Consider the following 12,597-nt stretch of genomic DNA (forward strand, 5'->3'; position numbering starts at 1 on the left):
TATTTTGACAAAGTTAATGAACTGCCTATTGATCAGCCGAGCAATTGATAAAACGGGACCATGTTTGCAAAACAAGTGGTTCTGAGCTAATGTCAATATTACACAGATTAGCTAATGGTTACAAAAGTCAGGAATGCAGACAGTTTCTATGGACCTCTCTATCAATATGAGTGACGATGTCCAACACACCACTACCTTGTCATGTTGCACACTTACTGACCAAAAAAAACATGTTGTTACGAAGAATATACACTGCTCAAAAAAATAAAGGGAACACTTAAACAACACAATGTAACTCCAAGTCAATCGCACTTCTGTGAAATCAAACTGTCCACTTAGGAAGCAACACTGATTGACAATAAATTGCACATGCTGTTGTGCAAATGGAATAGACAACAGGTGGACATTATAGGCAATTAGCAAGACACCCCCAATAAAGGAGTGGTTCTGCAGGTGGGGACCACAGACCACTTCTCAGTTCCTATGCTTCCTGGCTGATGTTTTGGTCACTTTTGAATGCTGGCGGTGCTTTCACTCTAGTGGTAGCATGAGACGGAGTCTACAACCCACACAAGTGGCTCAGGTAGTGCAGCTCATCCAGGATGGCACATCAATGCGAGTTGTGGCAAGAAGGTTTGCTGTGTCTGTCAGCGTAGTGTCCAGAGCATGGAGGCGCTACCAGGAGACAGGCCAGTACATCAGGAGACGTGGAGGAGGCCGTAGGACGGCAACAACCCAGCACCAGGACCGCTACCTCCGCCTTTGTGCAAGGAGGAGCAGGAGAAGCACTGCCAGAGCCCTGCAAAATGACCTCCAGCAGGCTACAAATGTGCATGTGTCTGCTCAAACGGTCAGAAACAGACTCCATGAGGGTGGTATGAGGGCCCGACGTCCACAGGTGGGGGTTGTGCTTACAGCCCAACACCGTGCAGGACGTTTGGCATTTGCCAGAGAACACCAAGATTGGCAAATTCGCTACTGGCGCCCTGTGCTCTTCACAGATGAAAGCAGGTTCTCACTGAGCACGTGACAGACGTGACAGAGTCTGGAGATGCCGTGGAGAACGCTCTGCTGACTGCAACATCCTCCAGCATGACCAGTTTGGCGGTGGGTCAGTCATGGTGTGGGGTGGCATTTCTTTGGGGGGCCGCACAGCCCTCCATGTGCTCGCCAGAGGTAGCCTGACTGCCATTAGGTACCGAGATGAGATCCTCAGACCCCTTGTGAGACCATATGCTGGTGCGGTTGGCCCTGGGTTCCTCCTAATGCAAGACAATGCTAGACCTCATGTGGCTGGAGTGTGTCAGCAGTTCCTGCAAGAGGAAGGCATTGATGCTATGGACTGGCCTGCCCATTCCCCAGACCTGAATCCAATCGAGCACATCTGGGACATCATGTCTCGCTCCATCCACCAACGCCACGTTGCACCACAGACTGTCCAGGAGTTGGCGGATGCTTTAGTCCAGGTCTAGGACGAGATCCCTCAGGAGACCATCCGCCACCTCATCCGGAGCATGCCCAGGCGTTGTAGGGAGGTCATACAGGCACGTGGAGGCCACACACACTACTGAGCCTCATTTTGACTTGTTTTAAGGACATGACATCAAAGTTGTATCAGCCTGTCGTGTGGTTTTCCACTTTAATTTTGAGTGTGACTCCAAATCCAGACCTCCATGGGTTGATAAATTGGATTTCCATTGATTATTTTTGTGTGATTTTGTTGTCAGCACATTCAACTATGTAAAGAAAAAAAGTATTTAATAAGATTTATTTATTTCATTCAGATCTAGGATGTGTTGTTTAAGTGTTCCCTTTATTTTTTGGAGCAGTATATCTTTCTCAATGACACACTCACCTACGTATTTATTTGGACAGTGAAGCTAAAACTTTTAATTTGGCTCTATATTCCAGCATTTTGGATTTGAGCTCAAATGTTTCATATGAGGTGACAGTACACAATGTCACCTTTTAATTGAGGGTATTTTCATACATATCTGCTTTACCGTTTAGAAATGACAGCACTTCATGTATCTAGTCACCCCATTTGAAAGTTTCATACATATTTGGACAAATTCACTTAGATGTGTATTAAAGTAGCCAAAAGTTAAGTATTTTGTCCCATATTCCAAGCATGCAATGACTACATTAATTTAAGCTTGTGACTCTACAAACATATTAGATGCATTACAGTTTATTTTGGTTGTGTTTCAGATTATGTTGTGCCCAGTAGAAATGAATGGTAAATAATGTAGTGTCATTTTGGAGTCACTTTTATTGTTAATAAGAATAGAATATGTTTCTGAACACGTCTACATTAATGTGGATGCTACCATGAATAAATCATGAATAATTATGAATGAGAAAGTTAATGTGGATGCTACCATGAATAAATCATGAATAATTATGAATGAGAAAGTTACAGGTGCATAAATATTATACCCCCCAAAAAATGCTAACCTCCCCTGTTATTGGTAATGGTAAGAAGTTAGCATGTCTTGCTGAAACTGAAATCTGGCTGCACATGATGTTATCAGGCCAGTTTATCTGTATGGAATAGCTAAATAAGCAATGCCCATTGCATGTATTATAAATTAGTAGCATGGCAGTTTCCCAAAGTTTGGTGTTGACTAACTAGCTAACTATGCTTTGTGGAAGAATGTAGGATATATTGACAACATTGAGTTGTGTTGCACGATCTGTCTACACAGCTAGTCTTGTTGACTTGTTGCTGCTGACTAGTTGGCTAGCTAACTGGCTTTAATAGCAGGCAAGAACGTTCGTTAGTTTATTTGTGCTTGTGTGTTTGTGCTCGATTACACACAAGTGTCAAGGTCAGCAGTTTACACAGATGACTTCAGCCATATGAAAAACCTTCCATAGAAAATATAGCTTCCTTTGCTTTTAGCTTGCCTCTCATCTGGCTTGTGTAATCTAGCTACAGCCAGCTGCTAGCCTGCTACTGGCGCTTTTGCGTGACAACCCAAGTGCTTCGGAACCGGTTTTAGAACTCTTGATAATTCGGCTGGAATGGTTCTTCGGCTGTTGGTTCTTAATGGGCACATGACAAATTATCATTTTAATACAAACTGTTACACCTGCAAATCTAGTCAATCCGAAAAATGTAAAGTCTTATTGTCACTTTATGGAAGCTATACTCTCTTTTAATCCGATGTCTAGAATTTGAGCTAGGTGTTGGCAGAGAATTATCTGAAACTCAAATACTAATGACCCTGTAAAGTATGTGGTTCTCGGTAAAGTCTGTGCAGATCATAATGAAAGACGGGGAGTGTGTTGTGAACCTCCGATCAAGCTGATTTGCTAAATGTCTTCGACATTTGTGTCATACTGGCTTAGATGTGATGGTAGAAAGCTTTAAATTAAACATTGAGCATCAACCAATCCCTATCAACCAACCATCGTCACAACTGTTTTGTAGCATATATTCCATTATTTTCTCAGAACCTTAGTGTAGTTTGACCTAGCTGCCAGGGGGTGGCAGTGTTGTTCAGTCATCCTTTACTGCGACATTATCCCATGAATCGCTTCCAAAAACTGATAGTTACAACCTAAATCATTGGATGCTGGAATCGAATATATTTTCTAAGGATTGCAAGTACACTATGGGCTCTATTCAATCCTCATTGCAGAAATCCAGCTTGAAATTTGGAGGCAATGTTCCTCATTTAGCAGAGACTGCATTCATGGTAAATGCTGTCAATTTAATCGGAAATGACCATTACATATCGTGGAATCTGTAACGCTTCAGCTTTACAGATTGAATAGAGCCATATGTATTCATAATGTAAATGTTTGGCTGAGATAATGAATTTAAGAGTTTATCATTGATGATAGAACTTTACATTGATATTTTCCTAGATATTTGTCCAGCAGTGTTTATATTTATTAATTTGTTGTCCATGTCTTTCTAGTTTTAATGTAATTATTGTGAGACTCTTGATAGCTGAGAAAGCATAATGATGAGTGTTTGTGTGAGAGTGTGTGCACATTGTCCTTCATAGTCATTCAGTTGGTAGAGCATGGCGCTTGCAAAACCAGGATTGTGGGTTCGATTCCCACAGGGGACCAGTATGAAAAAGTACAAAAACAATGCACTCTGGATAAGAGCATCTGCTAAATGACAAAAATGTCAAATTGCCAATTGATTGAGGATATATCAGGTAGGTTATTTCATGTGATGTACATCATTCAGCCAGCCCCACACTTTACATTACATTTCCTTTTAGTGGGGAGACCTGCCCATTGACCACATGCTGAGGGAACACTGTCACAGGCCTGTCATGGTTTTAGTTTCACCTGTCGTCAAGGCGGCCATTCACAAACACGGGTTTCCCTGGAGACAAGCCCATAGTTCCCCACTCACAGCCCTGTGAAGTTGGCACCTCTTGAAAATAAATAATCAATGAATTTATCCTCAAGAGTTTACGCTGGTTTGTGCTGTAAAATGAATCTAGTACTAGTATGGGTTCTTTGAAACTCTTTTTACAATAACTAAAGCGCCAAATGCCAGTATAAATGAATGGTGCTAAATCTACTGTTATTCCGATAACTCCCTTTCACTCCTTCACCACCACCTCCCTGGGTCTTAACCCTCTGTTGGGCCCCGCCACACTCGAAGAAAGTGCCCTGTCTAATCTGAAGGGAGCAGGCCTTGAGCCTGCAAAAGGCGCGGGAGCGGCGCTTTGCCGGATGCCCTCCTACTGAGCCAGTCAGTCAGGCCAAGGCCTGCCACAGAGGGGTGGGTGGAGGGGGCCACAGGGGTGTGTGTGTGTGTGTGTGTGTGTGTGTGTGTGTGTGTCATACTGTACACTCTGGAGGCGTGAGTGTGCATGCATGTGTCCATGCTGGCATCATGTTGATGCTGAGCCTAAGAGCTTGTTGGTGGGGATGCTGCTTGCCTCCCCTGTGGAGGCTCTTGGTTCTTGGCCTACTTTGGGAGAGGTGAATTGAGGGCGGCTCAAGTCTAGGGGTAAGGGGATTAAGTCCAAACGCGCTCCTCTCCAGTTTGGGATTTTGCCCTGATGCCAGACACTTAAAGTCTGCCAGAGATTAAGATAGAGAGAAGTAAGACCTGCGTGTGTTGTGGTGCCAGTGGGGAGATGTTTTCTAAAAGAAAGAGGGAGTAAAAAAAGAAAGATATAGAGGGTAACATGACCTAATATTTCAACTCTGCATTGTTGACCTATTTTACATCAGGCACGCGTCCCGTCTTAAGTCACTGTGTTTACAATAGGTAAGATAAAATAAAGGATAAGCTGTTCTTTTCTTTTGTCTTGTATGGGTGGATAATCTGTGATTTATTCACTGGTTTAACTAGGAAATGGCTTGGATTCCCCTTCTGCCGCCATTTTCTTTCCCCTTGGTCTGGGAGTATCTCCTATATGGTACTCGCAGTAGGGGGTACAGTGCTAACTGTGCAAGGGGCATCCAAAGAGACATCTTCAGCTGTCTGATAGGATAGTCCTACGAGGGTCACGCCTCCGATAGGATGGTGATGGTCATACCAGATGCCCCAAGCCTCTAAGGGTTATTCTGGAGTAGCTAGCCCTATCAGTCTGCTTTACGAATGATAGAACACTAAACTTTTTCCATTATGCATCATAAATCTGAAACACCTGCAAATATCAGTTTCCTTGATGGGTGAAAGGTGACACTTAGCTATGTAAGTGCTAACTAGAGAGCAGTATCAGCAGGGCTCAGCGATGCGATCCAGCATTATGTGCATTCTTTCTTCCTTAGCATGTTGACAAAAGCCCATGTAGTGATGGACACCTTCATAAAAACCTGTCTATCGATGGATGTTAGCATATAGTACATAAATCAAACTTTGAGGTTGGGCAAAGAACTGGGACAGAGCCGTGGCAGCAATGGGCCCCCAAGGACCAGGAGTCTGCCCATTCCTTTGTCTAGGGGTCCCTCCACCACCCCAACCCCTCCAACCCCTCCACCCTGCCTTCTGGAGGCTCCTGGGCTGGGCTGGGCAAGGGGCTGTGGCTGCTCTGTCCCGCTCCTCCAAGAAAGTGGGTCACGAGTCTGAGACTATGGGATTACTGTCCGGGAGTAGTGTGTCCGTCGGGTGTCTCTTATCCGTGTTTTTTAAATCCCCATCCTCTCTGTCACACACACACTCTTGCATGCCGCAGACTACCACAACTGCCCCCCTCCCTCCACAACCATCCTGATTTTGCTTAGCATGTTTTGGTTAGTCTGTTTGGGTTAGTCTGTTTGTGCCGTTAGGGTGACTGCCTTCTCCAGACCTCTTGATGCTTACTATAGCAAGGAAGGTGGATAAACATAGTCCAATTAACAATAAAATAAAATTTAAAGGAGGTTCAAGGAAAGAGGAAAAAATATAAATGTCAACCACACTAAGACAACTAGCTTTTTTAGCCCAGGCTCTGATGTGTGATTTGCAGAGTGTTCCGATGAATTGTTTTCTAATTTACCGAATCAAGACCAGCTCAGCAATAATGACATCTAACAGTGACACCATGATAAATGTGGGTTTTTAAACACCTGACCCCTCTGATTCTTGCGGCAGGCCATTTGTCCAGCGTGCTCTGACACCGAGTATGATTAATCAGCAAATAAATTACTAATAATAAATACATTCATTTTGGAGTGAAATGATTACATCCATCATTAGGGGAGAGGAGCCTCGCCCTGCTCTGCGATGTCACTGCTGATGGTCAGAGAGCGAGGGTGAAAGATAGAGAGATGGAAGCGACAAAAAGAAAAGAGAAAGAGAGAAAGGGAAAATAAAAAAGTGACAGAAGTCAAGCAGGTTAGGGAAAAGACCAAAAGAAAGATACGAAACAAGGAGAAAGAGTGTTTATCGATGAGAGAGGCTAAAAAACAAGCAAGATGTATGAGGACATGAAGAGGCTTTGTGTTTGGGGATGGGAGCCCTGTAATTCTGGAGACCGAGAGCTATAACTCATCGCCCTCATCTCATCTTTGGGCAAGCAGAAGGGAGTGGGGAGTCTCATCTCACCTCTCTAGCTGTGGGGGGGATGAACAGGACGGAACAGAGATTTCAATTAGAATCCAATTAAGAGCCACCAGTGGCACCGATGGCCTGCTGAAGTGTCCCTGAGCAGAGGCACAACCTTGAGTGTCTCTCCTCTCCTGTCTCTCCTCAATTACAATAGGAAGTCATAACTCTCAATTATCCAGGTGTTTGTTTAGGAGTTATAGGTTATGGGGGGTTATAATCACCTGGAAAAGACAAGTGATGACTTTGACCAACAATTCTTTATACAACAATTAAATATTGCACACGCCTTGACCCTCAGATGACATCTACTTCTTAATATGGAATGATTCAGGGTTGTTTTGGGTAAAATGGTTACGGTTGGAGTGTTTTTCAATCTTTTTGGTACCAAGGACCAACATCCCCATCTTCTATCACCCTCTCCTATTACTTTATTCTGTCACCATTGAGTAATGCCATGAGTAATATAGGACAAAGTGGAATATAATTGGCTGTAGATTAGTGGCTACCTCTGATCTGCAATTATCTTTGCTCAGGTTAGAATGAAGGTTAGCAATTAATCCTTTGTAACTGAAGTCTTATGTACAGTTAGCCACGGAAATATGGGGGTTATGGTAAGGGTAATATTTTTTCAAATCTGATCCTAGTCCATTATGAATTGATCTAAACGTAAATTGGCTTAAAGCTTACAGTCCCTAAACAGTCCCTGTTTCTGACGGTCTGTTTGTCTTTCCGTCCATCTGGCTGTCTGCCCATCCGTCCGTCCATCTTTCTGCCTGTCCATCCGTCTGTGTCAGTAGTTGCCCCTCAGAAGACCCAACAACGACCACCTACAAACCAGACAGGCATGTCCTCGACAGGTCAGCATCCCCTAACCCAAGCTGGGAAGAGCCTTAACTCTGCCTTAGAGGTTTGAACCCTGACCTCATGACATTGTGTCTGCCCTGCAGGGTTGCCTGTCGTGGCACTAAAGAGACAGATATTCCACACTGAAACAAAGCCCCACAAAACCCAAGAGTCCCCAGAAGGTCAGTCTTGGCCAGCCATGCAGAGTCGACAGAAAGAAGACAAAAAGGAAAAGTGAGCATGCGAGATTCCGAAAAGGAAGGACAGTTGTTGGTCCCTTCATTGTCTGAGTATGAAACAAGTGACACATGTTGGGTTGTAAAAGTGTCAGGGACTTGAGTTAAGGGCCATTGTATTGGTGTCCAGTGGTAGCGTTGGGCCTTTGTCCCCTGTGTTGTACGTCATTAGCATATCAATATTCATTTCAGAGGTTGATGTCGGGTAGAGGTGGCAGCCTCTTTAGACCCGAGCTGAGCACTCTCTCTCTCACACAGGCCCTGAGGACCTGCTGTTGAGTTAAACGCTTGTGGAGATCATTGATAAGACACAACGGTAGAAAGGCAATGGCAGACTCATAAAGAGAGGATGAAGTCAATCACTTGCTCAGCTTTGTTCAATATGTGTTTATAATTTTATTTTATATCCATTTTCATGTTTACTTCAATTCATTTTTGTTTATGAAAAGGTTCATTATTCATTCTGGAAACATACATTTTTTTCTAGAACAATTTATGATATGATTAGCAGTGATAGTACAATATTTTCATTGTTGTTGAAGCTGTAGTTGGCATTCTTAAGGTACTATAGTATTGACGGTTCTACTGTAGTATTGATGGTTCTACAACTTTTCACTTATATGAAAATATATCAACAATTGTTCTCTTTATCCCAAAATATTAACCAGGCAGTTAGTCCCTCCACTCCCCCCTTCATCCTGTCCCTACCCAGGGATGAGTAACAAAGGGCTCAATGGTGTCACCCGTCCCCTCCAATCCCTCTCCTCCACTCTCCCCCTCTCTGGCCGGCTGACCCCCTGACTGACAGTAGCTGGGGGACAGTTAGCGTAGCGGTGTGGGCCGGCCGGAGTGAGCAAGGCGGTTACTCTGAGGGCCAAGTGGAAAAGCGGTTGGGCAGTTTCGCCAGCTGCTGGGGGAGCCATGACTGTTGCCGGCCAGTGAAACCTGACAGATGGAGGCATTTCAAAACAATGAGAGCTGTTTGCTTTGGTTAAAGCTAGGGGTTTCTAGCACCCATTTACTACTATGCTAACTTATTGTAGATTGTGATAGAATCTGTTATGATCATTTTCTGTCTAGTTATTAAGCGTTATGCTGACTGACTGTTACACCATGATGTAACATTTTCACTATTAAGATTTGAGCAGTGATCGTTTTTGGCTTGACACTGGTTTAGCAAGTCCAGATATTTAGGAAGGTAGTGTCCTTAAGCCTAAAATCCTCTGTCCTTACCCTGGGTCACCTCTCTTATCAGACAACAGCAGCAGTTTCAGACCAGTCTAGATCTGGATGCTGTTCGTGAGCCTCCCCATGTCATCCCAACAACTCTTTTACATATTCCCTCCAACACTACAACAAAAACTATAGTCCATCATATATCACGTCAGTGTTGTTTCTCTTCCTTCCTTTCAGCAGTCTATGAGACCAAAGCCCAGTATACGCCTATGAGCACCAGTCATCTTTCTATTCCCTCTCTTTCTGTGAAGGCCTGACGCCTCATACACCAGGCTCAACAGGCTGAGTGTCCTGGGACCACTAGGGCTCGGAGTAACCAAGCCAGGGTAATGAGGCGTGTGATTGGTGCCCTCCCTCCCGCACAAGGTCAGTCATTGGAGGACATGATTGATCACGACAGGCACACAATGGAGACCTGGTGTCAGAGGGGTGGCATGGGTGCGCCGAGCCAAGCGGCGGGGGTGAGCTCCCCCAAACTCAGCTGTGCATGGGCAGTTATACAAATGCAGCATGTGCACACATATTCAAATACACTAACATGCATGAGAGGACACACTTGTAAATATGTGGTGATGGACACACACATGGGCAGAGAACGCATAGATGCATACTGGCCTACACGTACACAAACTTACACACACAAACACAAATTCCTTGCTTCCAGTTTAGACGCGCTGACTTGACGTTTCCACTGAGTTTTATGTGACTTCCTGATTTACAACTTCAACCTGCTCAGATGGGAACATTTCTTCACAGAAGTTTTGCCTCTGTAGGTAATGGATGCTGTGACATCACAGAAAGCCCTTTCTTGGCTAAAAAGTGCCAACCTGGCAACATGGAGAGAGGCCAATATTCTCCCATATGGGAAGCAGGATGCATGGCAATACAGTGTACTGTCTCCCTAGAAAGTGTTGCAGCTGTGAAATGGACTATCTTTTCCACTGATGATTCACTCTATAGTCTGACATCAGGCGTTTAGTGACACTGTGTGTGTGTGTGTGTGTGGACCCGGCTGCCAAAATAGCTCTGTTAAGCTGACTCACAAAATACACTTGCTGGACCTGAAAAAATAGTGCTCTTATTTAGAGCTAAATTTTTTCTGCTGATACCAGCAAGGTTCTTTTTACTCTCTAGATGCATCTACAAGACTGACCTTTGGAGCTCTTGTGGTAATAGTAATCATTGCAAAGTCAAGAGCAGAAATGTTGTGTTATGTTAACATTTGTACATGTTTTTAACATGTTTGTGCCTTTGCAAGTCCAGTTGGCTGAATGTGACATTTTCCCCATCACTTAGACTTTGTTACTATACTGTATATTGCATTATATGTCAAGTTTGAGTGAGCCACAAATTCGATATTACCGTGCCATAATATGCCAGTTGCATATTCAAAGAAGTTCACTGCTTGGTACTGACAGGGTGAGAAAGGAAGATTGGCAGAATGTATTCAACTTTTCTCCCTGCTCAAGTTATTCACGCAAGCAATATTTAGCAACACACATAAGCTACATTAATGCGAACTCTCCAAAACCAATTGGCTCTACTGTACTCGAGGGTGATACAGAGGATTGATCTGTTTGGGAAACATCACAAAAACACTGAGATGGGAGATGAGAGAGCGCTTTAAGAGACTCTCACCTTTCAGAAGAAGGGCTTGTGTCATGTCTCCATATCTTCCATGTATTCTCCGACAGAAAGCGAGGCCAGACCTTTAGGCTTTGAGGGCAGGTGTACATAGGGGTGTAAACGCTGGAGCCTTTTGTGGAGAACCCTTCAAATCTGATTGTGGGCACTCTCTCAAGTGGGCCCCAGGTGCATTAACACTTTACCAATCTCCTGTAATGATGCTTCCCAGTGCACAGAGAGTGGAGGAATAAAAGCATCAGCCTTTTTAAGGTGGTCCCTTTAATGAAATCACGTCTGGGGCCTTATGTCCAAGGAAGATCTCCAGGACCAAGACTGCTGGCAGTGTTTTTCTACTTTTACAACAGAAAACAATAGAGTACTCTAACATTATATACAACCTTATGGAAATAAAGAATAGATCGTGGTTATACTGTATACACTGCACAAAGACTATGATTAAAAGATACTTTCATGATTATGAAAACTAGAACCTTTATTATTATTATTGTTGTTGTTGTTGTTGTTGTTACTTAAAAAAAATATTATTACATTGTTATATCCATCATCAGCAGCATCATTCAGCAGGCTACATAGTACTCTTCTGTTTATGCATACTTCCCTCCAGCAGCGATGCATTGCTACAAAGACCTTGGTCTGGATATGGTCCTTGGATGAGCAGTGTTAGAAATAGGGTATGGTTTTATCCTGGTTTTATACAGCCGATTATTGCTTCATTCGAACTTGACATTTGACCCCACAGTAGGCCTAGTGGAAAATCCCAGGGAAAAACACATTCAAGTATCTAACAGGCAGGCAGAGAAAAACAGTCGTATGGCATAAAGGTTCCTTTCTTTTGTTATGCTGTTTTCCTATAAGTTCCTTTGAGGCAACGTTATATATAGGATCCTAGTTAGTGTATGGCTCCTTCCAGATTAACTGCCGTTTTTCCTTAATCTGCATAAAGAGGTCAGGCTGATTTTTTTGACTGGGGATTACTGTAGAACACAAAAACCTGTTCCATCCATCCATTAACCTATAGAAAAATTGATATACAGTAAAAGAAAATACAAAAATATAAATATTTACAGCCAGCCTTACAGGGTGGATGGATGGATGGATGGATGGATGGATGGATGGATGGATGGATGGATGGATAGATAGATAGATGGATAGACATTATGACATTGGGCGAAAGGGAGGCTTAGAATAGTATGTGATGTTTTTAAGTTTATAATTGCCCTGTAGAAAAAAATCATGAATGAAGTAATGACGTAATTGGCTCAGATCTACTGGTAAGCCTGCTATGCGGCTGAAATCAACTCAAAGCTGTAGAACGACGTCATCACTATGTCAGATTAACTGTTACAGTGAGTCTGAGAAAGAAAGAAAGAAAGAAAGAAAGAAAGAAAGAAAGAAAGAAAGAAAGAAAGAAAGAAAGAAAGAAAGAAAGAAAGAAAGAAAGAAAGAAAGAAAGAATCATCAAATTATTCAAAAAATAATAATATTTGTAATCAGGGCTATATATTAAGCAAATACATAGCTACTGTTTGTTGTTGCAATAGTCATTGTTATTAGGCGTGTAGCCTATATTCCAAAATATACATCCCACATGTTTTTGTCATTATTGAAATTGGATAGAAT

This window comes from Salmo salar, chromosome ssa11 (assembly GCF_905237065.1).
Source record: "Salmo salar chromosome ssa11, Ssal_v3.1, whole genome shotgun sequence".
In the NCBI taxonomy this organism is placed as follows: domain Eukaryota; kingdom Metazoa; phylum Chordata; class Actinopteri; order Salmoniformes; family Salmonidae; genus Salmo; species Salmo salar.